The following is a 13,890-nucleotide window of genomic DNA, read 5'->3' as shown; positions in this document are numbered from 1 at the left end:
TGTACCACAAGAGATAGAATTCACAGGAATTAAACTGTCTACATCTGTGGGAAGAGACAGTGGAAAAACTCAATACAATCAGCCAAAACAAGACCAGGGGCAGACTGTGGAATAGATCATCAATTGCTCATATGCAAGTGCAAGCTGATGCTAAAGAAAATTGAAACAAGTCCATGTGAGTCAAAATATGACTTTGAACACATCCCACCTGAATTTAGAGACATCTCTAGAACAGACTGGAGTCCTCGTATGGTACTGTGAGTTAACGCACTGTGCTGCAAAGTCAGCTTGAACTGCAAGGTCGGTGATTCAAGTTCACCAGACGCTCCTAGGAAATCCTATACAGGGTCTCTATAGGTTGGAACTGACTCGACGGCATTTAACAACAACAACAACTGGAACAGACTGGATGCATTGGATACTAATGACTGAAAGCCAGAAGAGTTGTGGAATGACATCAAGATATGTCAAACAGGAAGAAAGCAAAAAGGTCATTAAAAAGACCGGGAAGAAAAACCAAAATCTATGTCAGAAGAGACTCTGACACTTGCTCTTGAGTGCAGAGAAGCTAAAGTGAATGGAACAAATGAGGAAGTAAAAGAGCTAAACAGAAAAATTCAAAGAGTAGCTCAAGAAGACAAACTCAAGTATTAAAATGAAATGTGCAAAGACCTGGAATTAGAAAACCAAAGGGGAAGAATATGCTCAGCATTTCTTACTCTGAAAGAACTGAAGAAAAAAATCAAGCCTTGACTTTCAATACTGAAGGATTCTTTGTTTCTCCAGGCAAAATATTGAATAATACAATAAGGATGAAAAGACAATGGCAAGAATAATCAAAGTCACTGTAGCAAAAAAGTAATGGTTGATGTTCGACCATTTCAAAATATGGTATATGATCAAGAACCAATGGCATTGAAGAAAGATGTCCAAGCTGCACTGGAGGCATTGATGAAAAAGGAATTGATGGAATACAAACTGAAATGTTTCAACAAATTGATGCAGCCCTGAAGGCATTCACTCATCTATGCCAAATCATTGGAATATAGCTATCTGGCCAGTATTTTGGACAAGATCTCTATTTGTGCCCATTCCAAAGAGAAGTGACCCAACAGAATGTGGAAATCATGAAGTAATATTATTAGTATCATGCAAGTAAAATTTTGCTAAATATAATTTAAAAATTTTTGCAAGATCAATGAGTTATTCACTACAAATACCATTTTAAAACAGTATGAAAGGTAATGAAGTACATCAACAAAGAACTGCTAGAAATTCAAGCCAGATTCAGAAAAGGATGTGAAACTAATATCATTGCTGATGTCAGATGGATTTTGGCTGACAGTAGAGGATATCAGAAAGATGTTTACTTGTGCTTTATTGACTATGCAAAGGATTTTGACTATGTAGATCATGACAAATTATGGATAATAACATTGCAAAGAATGCGTATTACAGAACACTTCATTGTGCTCATGAGGAATCTATATTTAGAACAAGAGGCGATTATTTGAACAGAACAAGGAGATACTGACTGGTTTAAAATCAGGAAAGGTATGTGCTATGGATGCATCCTTTGACGATATTTATTCAATCTTTATGTTGAGAAAATAATGTAAGAAGCTGGATTATATGAAGAAGGACATGGCATCAGGGTTGGAGGTAGAATCATTAACAACCTGTGATATGCAGATGATACAACCTTGCTTGCTGAAAATGAAAAGGACTTAAAATACTTACTGATGAAGATCAAGATCACAGCTGGCAGCATGGATTGCATCTCAATGTAAAGAAAATAAAAATCTTCACAACTGGATCAAAAATTAACACGATAAATGGAGAAAAGATTGAAGTTGTTCATGACTTCATTTTGTCTGGATATGCAACCAACACTCATAGAAGCAGCAGTCAATTTGCATTAGGCAAATCTGCTGTACAAGACCTCTTTAAAGTGTTAAAGAGAAAGACATCAGTTTGAGGAATAAGGTCCAATCCATGTTATTTTCAATAGCCTCATATGCATGTGAAATTTGGACAATGTATAAGGCAGACTAGAAGAATTGATGCATTTGAATCATGGCGTTGGAGAAAAATATTAAATCCATGTTGGAATAAGTGCAGCTAGAATGCTCATTGAAAGCTATGATGGCAAAACTTCATCTGTCATAGTTCATATATATTATCAGGAGGGACCAGTCCCTGGAGAAGGACATCATGCTTGGTAAAGTGGAGGTTCAGGGAAAAAGAGGAAGACCTCCAATGAAATGACTGATACATTGTCAGCAGCAATTGGCTCACAATAATTTTGAAGAAAGTGCAGGATGCAGCAGTGTTTCATTCCTTTTGTGTATAAAGTGGCTCTGAGTCAGAATTGCTTCAATGGTACCTAACAACAACAAAAGTATGGTAAAGACTAGCAGAGAATTATATATAAAAGTTATTATGGGAACTTTAAAGACAATTCTTCTTGGAAAGGTCAGAGAAGTTCTCACATATGAGGTGGCATCTGGATCATATTGTGAAGAATGAATAGCAGGTCACAATGGAACTGGAGAAGTAAAGGAGGTCCTGTGCAGAAAGCAGAGTATGGTGCGTTTAGGAACTGCAATGAATGAAGCAATGGTCGCTGCATGAATTCGTGTTGCATGGAGGTTAAGAAGGTTGATTTTGATAGAACCCTTTTTCATTTTGCCTGGTTTGAGCCCTAGCACTGACCTTGGGTAAGTTACTTATGAACTTCTTTGTACTTTAGTTTCCTTAGCTATAAAAGAGTTAAGTGTCTACGTTGAAGATTGAGACAATATTGTAAAGTCCTTACTATATAGCCTGACACTAATAAACACTCAAAAAATGTCAACTATCCTTATAATTAAGAAGCACTGATGGTGCTCTACATTAGGCATTAAGCTGTTAGGTCTGCAGTTTAAACTCAATAGCTGCTTATTAGTAGAAAAAGGAGGCTGTCTGCTCCCATAAAGGTTTACTTGGAAATCTTAAAAACCAAGATTTGGAAGTCTTGAAAACCTTAAATAGAGCAGCTGTGAGTCAGAGTGAACTTGATGCTTATGGGTTTTAGCCTTTAAATTGCCTTAAAGAAACAACTACTTCTTAAGTATCATTGTTCATGTTGTTAAGTGCTGTTGAGTCGGTTCTGCTCCTTAGTGACCCTGTATAGGGTTTCAGTGGAGTGACTGGGGAGCTTGAACAGCAGACCTGTGATGCAAACCAACTTTGGAGTCCAGCGCATTAACCCACAATTAAGAATGAAATTCATACCTACTTGATGGCACCTAACAACAACAAGAATGAAATTCCTTATTCCCACATGTCTTCACACTAGCATCAGCAATATTGGATAATACTTATCGATTCCACTGGCCAGGTGTTCTCTTCTATAAATTTGATACTATTTCTGGAAGACAGGTTCCCAACTCAAATATTCTAAGTGGTACCTGAGAAGCGGTTTCACTGCCCATGTAAGGTTTCAAATATGCAAAATTGTCAAGTCAGTTGATGAATGTGCACAAAGAATAAGTACAAGAGACTCACACTGTCACTAGGCGTCTGATGTACACTCACAAAAGGAGAAATGTATTTGCCAAGAAATACAAGGTTCATCTTTTGAGGGGAGATGATTCATATTGAAAGGAACCAGTTCTCATTAGAACTGGTACACTCAGAAATCAACCCTCTGATTTTAATTGAAACTGATGGAGACATCTTTTCCTTACAATGGTTAAATTTGTACATTTTGAAGTTAGAAAGATCTGAAGATTTATAATGGAAAAATATAGTTTCCTAAAAGCTGGTTCCCTTTAGCTGCATACTATTAAATGACTGTGACCACTTGAATAGACAGCATTGAAAAATGCAAGGAATGTTGGCCGGACACACTTTTTACATTTAGATTCCATAAGCTACTTTCTGTGTGAGCATATTAATCATGATTAAGTCTGGAGTGCCACTAGGAAGTTGCTGTTTGACTGGCAGCAACAAGATGAGGCTCCCATTTCTCGAGAAGACGAACCCTAGTGGTGCAGTGGTTAAGTACTTGACTACTATCCAGAAAGACAACAGTTTGAACCTACCAGCTGCTCCAAGAGAGAAAACTGTGATAACTTGCTCCCCTAGAAACCCTATGGTGCAGGTCTACTATGTCCAGATAGTAGTTGGAATCAAGTTATAAGTTGGAATCTAGTTAAGGACATACAATAATAGTTCTTGAGGGCTGGAATTCAGCAGAGGATACCAAGTTCCAGAGTTAAGAGATCTTTTCTAGTTTCTTTGATCAGACCATTTGAGAAAGGAGGAAGGAGCCCTCTTGATGGTTGGAAGTAGCAGTTAGTAAGCATCTTATTGGTGGTGGTTGCTTTGAAAAGACAAGATCACTTTCACTACAAATCGAGATAATTCTAGGCACCAGGCTCCAACCAGTTGGTTGAGAATCAGTTTTTTTTTTTTTTTTTTTTGGTTCAAATGAGAAACAATTTCTATTGTATGGAATAATCAGAGCTAAAGGAGATATGGTAGGGGTAATTTGAAGAAGAAAACTGCTCCTACAGTTACTGGGTGGACACAGGCCAGATTCTGTGGAAAATTCAGAGTCAAATGTGTGAGAACTCAAAGTTCAATGTTTAAGTAAGGAATTTAATGCTTGGAGGCATTCTATACTTATTTTGAATTTTGTTCTAGTTTTAAAATGATGTGGTTATATGTAGAAATTAGTTTTTGATTAAAATAGCTGCTACTTACAATAGGTTTTGTTTAACAGAAAATGAATGTGTTCATGAGATGATTCTGGGTTGCACACCTAATCCTCAGGACGTCTAGGACAGAAAAGCCAAACACCTCTGTTTGTGACACAGACCTCATCCCCCTAGAACTGTCCCTTGGGCACAGTGGCTTACTGGCTACAAGTAGTGAGCTGAACTATAAAGCACTCTTTTTTAGAACCAACTTTGTACAGATTTAAAACATCACATGTGATTTCCAAAACATAGGATCAACAACTGTTCGCAAGTTGTTGTTGTTTTGTTAAGTGCTGTTAAGTCGATTCCAACTCATAGTGACCCTGTCTAGGGTTTCCAAGCAGTGGTTAGTGAGCTTGAACCACCAACCTTGCAGGACACAGTGCATTAACTCGCAGCACCACACCTGAGGTAATAGTGCCAAGAGTGAAAATATTAAAAACATAAAATATTGATGATGATAAGAACTGGATTAGAAACCATAAGGTCTGCAGTTTGAGAATGCCAGCTGCTCCTAGGGAGAAAGAGGAGGCTTTCTGCACCTACAAAGATTTTTAAAAGCCTCAGAAACCCTATGTTGGGTCATTATGAGTCAGAAACGATTTCATGGCTCTTAGCAACAACAACATCAACAATTATTGTGAAAGTGATAAAATACAGAATCTTTATATTTTAGTGCAATACATCAAAGAGAATATAAAAATAGCATACCATGAATCAAAAATAACAGGGGGAAAGAGAAACATACCACATACCAAAATTAACAGAAACAAACTAAAAATTCACATGTAAAACTGACAAGTTTTTGTGACTGTGGCCATACGGAATTCAAGAATAGAATAATGTATTGGATTAAGATAAATTCCCCCAGTATTTCTGGAATAAGTCAGGTCTGGATTAGGTCAACATTGTATTTTATATTTTATTGTATTTTATAATTTGTAGTCCTGGTGAGGCACTGTAGGACAGCAAGGTAGGTTTGAACCACAAGGTTGACAGTTCAAACTCACCAGCCACTCCTCAGAAACCCTCTACAGGGTTGCTATGAGTTGGATCTGATTGATGGTATTTAAAAACAACAACAATTTGTAGTCCTATGAAATGCTTGGAATCACAATTAATACCAATGAAAGCAGCAGTTAAGAAATCAAATGAAATATTGCACTGGGCAAACGAGTTACAAAAGACCTCTTAAAGTGTTAAAAAGCAAAGATGTTTCTTTGAGGTCTAAGGTTTGCCTGAACCAAGTCATGGTATTTTCAATCACCTCATATGCATGTAAAGTAAGGAACCTGAAGAATTGTTACCTTTACTTTTTGATATCAGCAAAGAATACTGAATATACCATGAACTGTCAGAAGAATGAACAAATTTGTGTTGGAAGAAGTACAGCCAGAATGCTTCTTAGAAGTGAGAATGGTGAGAATTCATCTCACATACTTTGTACATGTATAGGAGGGACCACTCCTGGAAGAAGAACATCACGTTTGGTAAAATGGGGGATCAGAGAAAAAGAAAAAGGCCTTAAATGAGATAGACTGACACAGTGACTGTAACAATGGGTCGACACATGGGAATGATTTTTAGGATGGCACAGTACTGGGCAGTGTTTTCTTCTGTAGTACACAGGAGTGCTATGAGACAGAATCGACAACAATGCACCTAAGAACACCAACAACACATGGAATGCTCAAGAAACATACAACAACAGTGAAACAGGATTGTGGTCAAATACATTTGGGTAATGTAGCAAAACATTTATCTCCCATGAAGTTTCATAATGCCCACAATTATATTTAAAACCCTGAGAATTCATATGGCCATGAATGCGTATCTTTATTTTTAATTCAGAACTGGCCATATATACCTGAGTCATCAGCTCCCTCCCCACTTCTTCTGGAAAACTAGTTAAAATTGTGTACATTTTGAGAAATACTATTTTATTATATTCCATTAAAGATTTGGTAAAAGGATCCCAAGTATCTTTAAATCCAAAATACCATAATAATGTGAATTAAGAAAGTTTACCTGAGAAAGAAAGCAGAAACTTCCGTTTCTGTAAGCTTCCAAGCCATCTTTCTCAACTAGACTTCCACCTCTGATACAGAATACAGAACATGTGTTGGATGTTACCTAACAAATACCATTCTAGAAACAGAGGAGAAAAGCTCATTTGTTATTTATCAGAGACGCTTTAGGGCATTTGCACTTAATTCTCTTGTGGAACCCCATTTGAGAAAGTCTGGCTGATCTTCACCTCAGCTAAGAACAGGGCAATTGATAGGTTGGTGGCGCTTCCAAAGTTTAGATTTATAAATACAATTGCGGAATGAACATCTCTATTTATAAACATAATAGAAATCTCAGAGTCAATATGTCTAGTACTAAAGCGCTAATCCTTTCCCCACAAACTTGTTACACCAAATTTCTCCTCTATCTCAGTTAACGGTAACTCCATTCTTCTAGTACTTATTTCCTTCTAAGATATTATATATTTGACCGATTACTAGGTTTATTACTATTTTCTGATAATACTATGTTGTTGTTAAGTGCCGTCGAGTCGGTTCCGACCCATAGCGACCCTGTACAGGGTTTCCGAGGGTGTAAATCTTTACGGGAGTAGAAAGCCTCATCTTTCTCCCGCGGAGCAGCTGGTAGTTTCGAACCACTGACCTTAAGGTTCGCAGCCCGATTCGTAACCACTACGCTACTATAAGTATATTGAATGTAGGGATCTTTATGTCCCAAGTGCCTAGAAAGTTTCTGACACATAGTTAGGTATTCAAGTTGTTGAATGAACAAATTAAACAAATGGTGTTTGAAACCAGAAGGTTTGATGCAGGCATGCGTGCAAAAAAAGAAGAAGACATCCCAATAGGCTGGTTGTCAGGTTCATTTACAGATTAAAAAGCAAGGTCACGAAATACTCTCCTAAAATCTGGTACTGCAGGATCAGCACTGGACTGTGAACTACAAGGTTGGCAGTTCAAACCCACAGCTGCTCCTTGGAAACCTTATACAGGGATGCTATGAGTAAGAAATGAAACCAATGACACTTAACAACAACACATTCCTTAATAGGTAGGACATTTGTGGAAAGACAATCTTGAGGCAGGGTAATGAAACAGATGTTTGGTGCATTCATCTAGCCCTGTTGTTCTAAAAATTATTTTGGAAAGGGGTAGAAAAAACTCAAGGCTATTTATTTTACTTTCCAAAGTATGTCTTAAGAGTTTTTTTTTCTAAGAGTTTTCTGAGAGTTTTCCTATTTACTAGGGGCATGATTAAATGAGTCATATATTCCTAATGACAAATCTTTATCACAAATAATTTGAATTACAACTTTACTTTCTAGGCTTATAAGTAATAATTTCAATGAACCAACCTGCATTGAAGTATGGCAGTTTCTTCATTTTGTAATCAGAACTGATGGTTGGTTAACTGGCAATGCTAGGGAAGGTGGAAACTGAAAATCAATGCATACTATTAGATTTTATTTACACTGAAATCATATGAATCATCCTTTGAAGGAGAATCAAGGCCTTTGTTTGGGTCTGCTGATTGGTGCTCCTTATTTTCTCTCTGACATTTCATCATCCACAAATTCCAGTGAAAACTCCTTTAAAGTCAAGTAAGAGTCCTGGTGTGGCCCTGTGTGTTAATATGCTGGACTATAAAGTCAGTTTGAATGGTAAGGTCGGCAGTTCAAGCTCACCAGCCATGCCTCGGAAACCCTATACAGGGTCACTATGGGGTGGAACCAACTGGACAGCACTTAACAACAATAACAACAAAAGTCAAGTAAGACTTCAAAGAGACTTCGTGAAGTATTTTGAGTGAAGACTATCTATATTTATCTTTTTAATTTAAAGTATTTATTCTATAATTCATATTCACACTTAAACAAGAACACTTGTTCTCTAAGTACACTTTTTAAAATATAAAACAAATATCCATTCTTTATTAGTGTACATATCATTCTATTATACTTCAGACTGTTAATACATGAACAAATAAAACAACTACAACCAATCAGAACAAAGCAAATGAAAAGGAGACTAAAGCAGCCTGTCCAGATGAAGCACTTCAAAGCTTTCAGCTGAAAAACTGCAAAAGTTTCATACAAACCCAACTGCATTAGGAATGTACAAGAGCAATTACTGAAAAAATAAGTGAGTGATTCACAGTCAGATGAAATGATTTTAAGGTTAGTTTACTTTTTTTTTCCTTTTATAGATAAACATTTATAACATACACTTGGTTTCTATCTCATATAGGACAAAGTAGAAAACTCAACATTACTGCATTGATATCAAACACAGTACTGGCTGTGCTACAGACTGTGGTACAGAATATTCGCTTCTATAGAGAGGCTAGGTATTAGGTGCATGGTTAGGGTAACAATTTTAATAAAGGCGTATCTTTCCAGAAGTATGTTACAGACACAAATATCAGTTCTATAAACCACAACAAAAATGATCAGCAAAAATGTTTAGGTTATAACATTCCCAAAATTTCTAATGTTCTAAATGTTTTGGATATACATTGCTTCTTGACCAGTTAGCTTGGCTACGGCTTTAAAGTAGCAAACAATTATCTATTGAGGAGCTAAACTAGCACATCACTAACCTGGAAATTCTAAAAAGTGATTCCAATTACTCTAATTGACATTTGAGATCTAAAAGAATCAATGACTCCAGAAACACTTTGAAATTATTCAATTTTTCTCTATCATTTTCCTCCAGAATTGTTAGCATAAACTGAATATCTAGATGACTTAAGAACGTCTTCAAAGAAGGCTTACCACTAGAGTGTTTGGATCAGAAGACACAGCCTTAGTCTTCCTAAACCACAACTCTTGGTTTGAAAACATCAAGTTCAATTTCACAACCATTCACAGGTACAGCTACGCAACATAAATAAATCATGAAAATATACAGCAGCCACAGCTACTGGTAAAGGAGGGAAAGAGAGAGATGTGATTTTTCCATACAGACGCTATAAAAACTATAAAGCCCAAAGTGAGTGATAACAGAAGTCTACATATAAACATTGCTTAAAAACAGAATGTTTTCTAAAGCTTTTTGTGAGATGTCAATTAATCCTTTGTTGTTGTTGTTAAGTGCCATCGAGTAGATTCAGACCCATAGCGACCCTATATAGGGTTTCTGAGAAGTAACTGGTGAGTTACAACTGCTGACCTTGCAGTTCAAATGGCTTTGCAGTCTGGTGCATTAACCCACAAAAGATCTTATCAATCAGGGTTAGGTTATACATAACTATGATGATGTACATCCTTCAAAATTGCTCAACTGATATGTGAAATTACAGACACCAACAGGTATGCTGAATGCCCCACATCACTTCTTGACACTGGATTCTTATTGTTTTAAAATTATGCTAGTTTAATATATCACACCTTTTTCAGAGGAAGAGTCCCATCTGTTCCCATGATCCCCTAGACGGTAGGTAACAAAATAGAAAATTAAACAAGATTTATATTTGATAAACTAACATATAAAATTACCATTGCAAAATTCTTAGTGACTACTTATAACAATCATCAGAAAGCCTATAAAGTATAAATCCTCAATTTTATAAAAGAAATGCAGGTTGTCTCAAGACAAAAAATTAGAGTGCTGACTGCAATAAAGCTCTTTGTTGCAGTAGGATGTGCAGGAATGAAGAAAACTTCAGAAAGCATTACCATGTTTCCCAAACGATGAACATCATTTCAGCATGAATTATACTGCAGTGGCAGGATGCTTTTTAGTGGCTGGCCCTATGAAGCTAAAGCTCAGAAAGAAAAAGGCAGACGTGTGAGCAAGCAAATGCTGGAACCAAATTATTGCAAATGGAGGTTAGCAATCAGAAGGGAGGGAGGTGATCATCCACTCCACTGTGACAGAACTCTGTCTATAAATATTAAGTTCTTGGCAGGAAGTGGAACTCCTGTATCAGCAGCAAATGATGACTATGAAAGTAAACTTGGGGAATTGGCCTTTGTATGAATGAGTATCCAACATTGAAGCACCTTCCTGGAATGAATGGACAAAGTACATGACTTATAGAGAGACTTTTCTACTAGAACGTAAGAGGTTTTGAAACTTTTCTTTTCTGTAAAGGCCATGTGTAGCAATTTTCCTACAAACTTTGCAATTTAACTCCAAATGGAACAGTGGAATTCCGAAGCACAACTCAGGAGGAACCCAATCTGCTTCTGTTGTGGCAACAGAGGTTTTCTTTGTTGTCAAATCTATAGTGGCTTCCTCAATGACCATTTCAAGCAACTGTATGCTGCCATTTACATCTGAGCCAGAAGCCAGACCAGGTTCTCCTATTAGAAGTGTCACTTGAGTTTCCTGTTTGGAAGTTGACTCAACACAATCAGCATGGTGATGCATCCAAAGAAAATGCTGCAGGTCCACTTTGTTCTTTAATATCTGCAAGTCTTTATGGGCACCCATATTGACACATGTACAGTCTCCTTGAAGTTCTGTTTATCAAATGGAGAGGGTATGTGGATAGTTTCTCCAAGCCCACCATTCAACATTGTGAGCACATCTGAAGTAGGAACTACCCCAGGATCATGACCCCAAGATATTATTAGTTATGGATCATAACCCTGGTATATATCTGGCAGTTTTCAAAGTCTTGTACCTTTGGACAGTAAGAGATATGGTGGTCCTTGGTCCTTGCCCAATGATATGGCAAATGTAGAGTTTGAACCATACAGAACTGACTTCTGGGATAGCTGGTCCAATATGCTAAGGAGTGCAGCTGCTGATGGACTGAATTTCGTTGGTGAGAGTTATCATAGAGATAAGCAGAGTGTAATTTTTGTTTAGAGCCTTCTGCAAGTTGCAGCGTCCAAACCAAGCAGGCTTTCACAGCATAGGAGATCCAGAGGGAAACTGTAATAGGGTTGGTCCAGCTGTGCAGTTTGTACAACTAGATCCTTATTATGATGCAAAAACAGTATTGTGTTTCTTTCTAAGTATTCTGTGCTTCTCCTTCACCAGTGCTCTGGACCTTTTCTAGTTCTATTTAAAAAGTCCGGAGATTCATCTGAGAGCTTGCTAACGTCAAACATTGTGACTGCATGACTCTTCAAGTTTGGTGAAAGACTACCCATCATTAAAAAGGCAGGAAGAGTTGAATCAAATAGGAATGCAATTTGCTTTGTGTATCCTGCAGACAGACACAAACTGCTTTTGCTAGCTGTAGCAGCTGAAACTTCCTGTTATCAGTAGCAGACAAAAAATATATATTTTTGAAACTATCCTTTATTTTGTCTGCTTGACAAAGTTTTCAAACATTTCCTTCCCTTTGGATATCTGATATAATTAAATTTTTCATCAAGTTTAATTTTTTTTTTGGTCAGCCCCATTATATACTATAATTATGGCCTCCATTGACAAGGCAATAATTTTTCTCTTCTTTGGTAGTAAACTGAAATCAGAAGTCTTCTAAATATGAGTGAAGTTCTTCACCAAATTCACGTGTGAAATCTTCAAGATGGATTTAATTTGTGCCACTTGATAGCAGTTTTTTCTGGGTTTGTAATGGTCTCTTTCCACTGGTTCTCTGCATCAACACTATTATTACTTATCCAAATCTGGCCCACACAGTGTTTTCTTCTCACAGAACTTCGGCTATAAAGTTTAATAAAAAAAAAATTTCATTTTCTGTCTGTTTAAGTGGAAAAATAATACTCTCCTCACTTTAGTCATCCACTGGCGGTCTTCAGCAAGCGTGTTTTCGTCTTATAAATCAAATCTCCCAAGCTAAACATTGCCACCTTCACAAAAAAGCTCAAAGTCAAAGATGTTGATGAGCTTGGAAGGTACTGTGCTTCAAGGATTTGTAACTGAATTCTGCTATTTATTCTTGAAAACAAGTCCCCAGTTCAATTTCTGCATGGAAAACAGAGATTTCTGAAGGAGGGGTTACATCAGATGAAATTTCTTGAAGTGGATTTCTACTCTCCCCACCATCCTAGGAGAGGAGCATCTTTTTCTTTATAAATGTTTTATTGTGAATTATGTGATAGTTTATATGGGAGAACATCAGTTTTACATTCATTCTATCATATATCGTTTCATTGTCACAGTTACAATCCCCTCCATGCATCATCAACTAACCAAAGGGTATACCCTGCAAGCCTGCCCCCTGGTAGTCAGCAGGGTATACCCTCTCCCTCTCTGGATCCCAAGTCCCCAGCTGTTCCATCTCTCTACATCATCGTCTCTGCCTCCATCTCAGGCATCACTGATTCTCTGGGTAGGGTCCCGCTCTCTGCTTTTTTCCATTGATGGTCCTAGGGACCTCCGCTGAGAGGAGCATCTTTTGTGGATCAAAAGTACTCTTTAATTTGTTTACCGATGGAACATTCTGCCACCATGAATGAAGTTGAACTAATTTATTACTTGTCCCTTCTGATGGGCAAAGACCAAGTGGCAATACATTGAAACTGCATTCTTCATCAGGGACAAGTCTATTCCAGGGACATTTGCAAATCCGCAACATTAGTATGTGCATCTATTGAAACAAATAAAGTAGAGTTTCAAAATAATCTCCCTGCACTTGATTCATTACAAAACCTTCAAGAAGAGGAACCGCTATACAACTGTCATCAGATATTGGTACATCCAGATAAAACCCTGTACAGGGTTTCCGAGGGTGTAAATCTTTATGAGAGTAGAAAGCCTCATCATTCTCCTGTGGTGTGGCTGGTAGTTTCGAACCGCTGACCTTAACGTTTGCAGCCCGATTCGTAACCACTACACTACCAGAGCTCCTTATATATCTACATATACATCTATATGTATATATATTGGTTATATATATAGTATATAATGAATAAGTATATATATATAGTCCTGGTGTGGCATTGTGGGTTAATGCTCTGGTCTGCAAAGTCAGCTTGAACCACAAGGTCAGAGGTTGAAGCTCACCAGTTGCTTCTTGGAGACCCTATCCAGGGTCACTATGGATTGGAACTACTCGATGACACTTAGCAACAACAACAAATATATATAAACACACATGCACATATGGAGTTCTGGTGTGGTGCTATAGAATTAGCACTGAACCGCTAACTGCAAGGTTGGATGTTCAAACCCACCAGTTGTTTTTCGGA

At 37.4% G+C, this 13,890-nt stretch overlaps 1 pseudogene; it reads right to left on the bottom strand.

Moving 5' to 3' along the window:
* Positions 1–10,593: 10,593 nt before the first annotated feature.
* Positions 10,594–13,406, bottom strand: LOC102825822 (annotated as a pseudogene).
* Between the last annotated feature and the right edge of the window lie 484 nt (positions 13,407–13,890).

This window comes from Chrysochloris asiatica, unplaced genomic scaffold (assembly GCF_000296735.1).
Source record: "Chrysochloris asiatica unplaced genomic scaffold, ChrAsi1.0 scaffold00027, whole genome shotgun sequence".
Taxonomy (NCBI): domain Eukaryota; kingdom Metazoa; phylum Chordata; class Mammalia; order Afrosoricida; family Chrysochloridae; genus Chrysochloris; species Chrysochloris asiatica.
The sequence above is the reverse complement of the archived record's forward strand: the minus strand, read 5'-3'. Positions and strand labels throughout refer to the sequence as shown.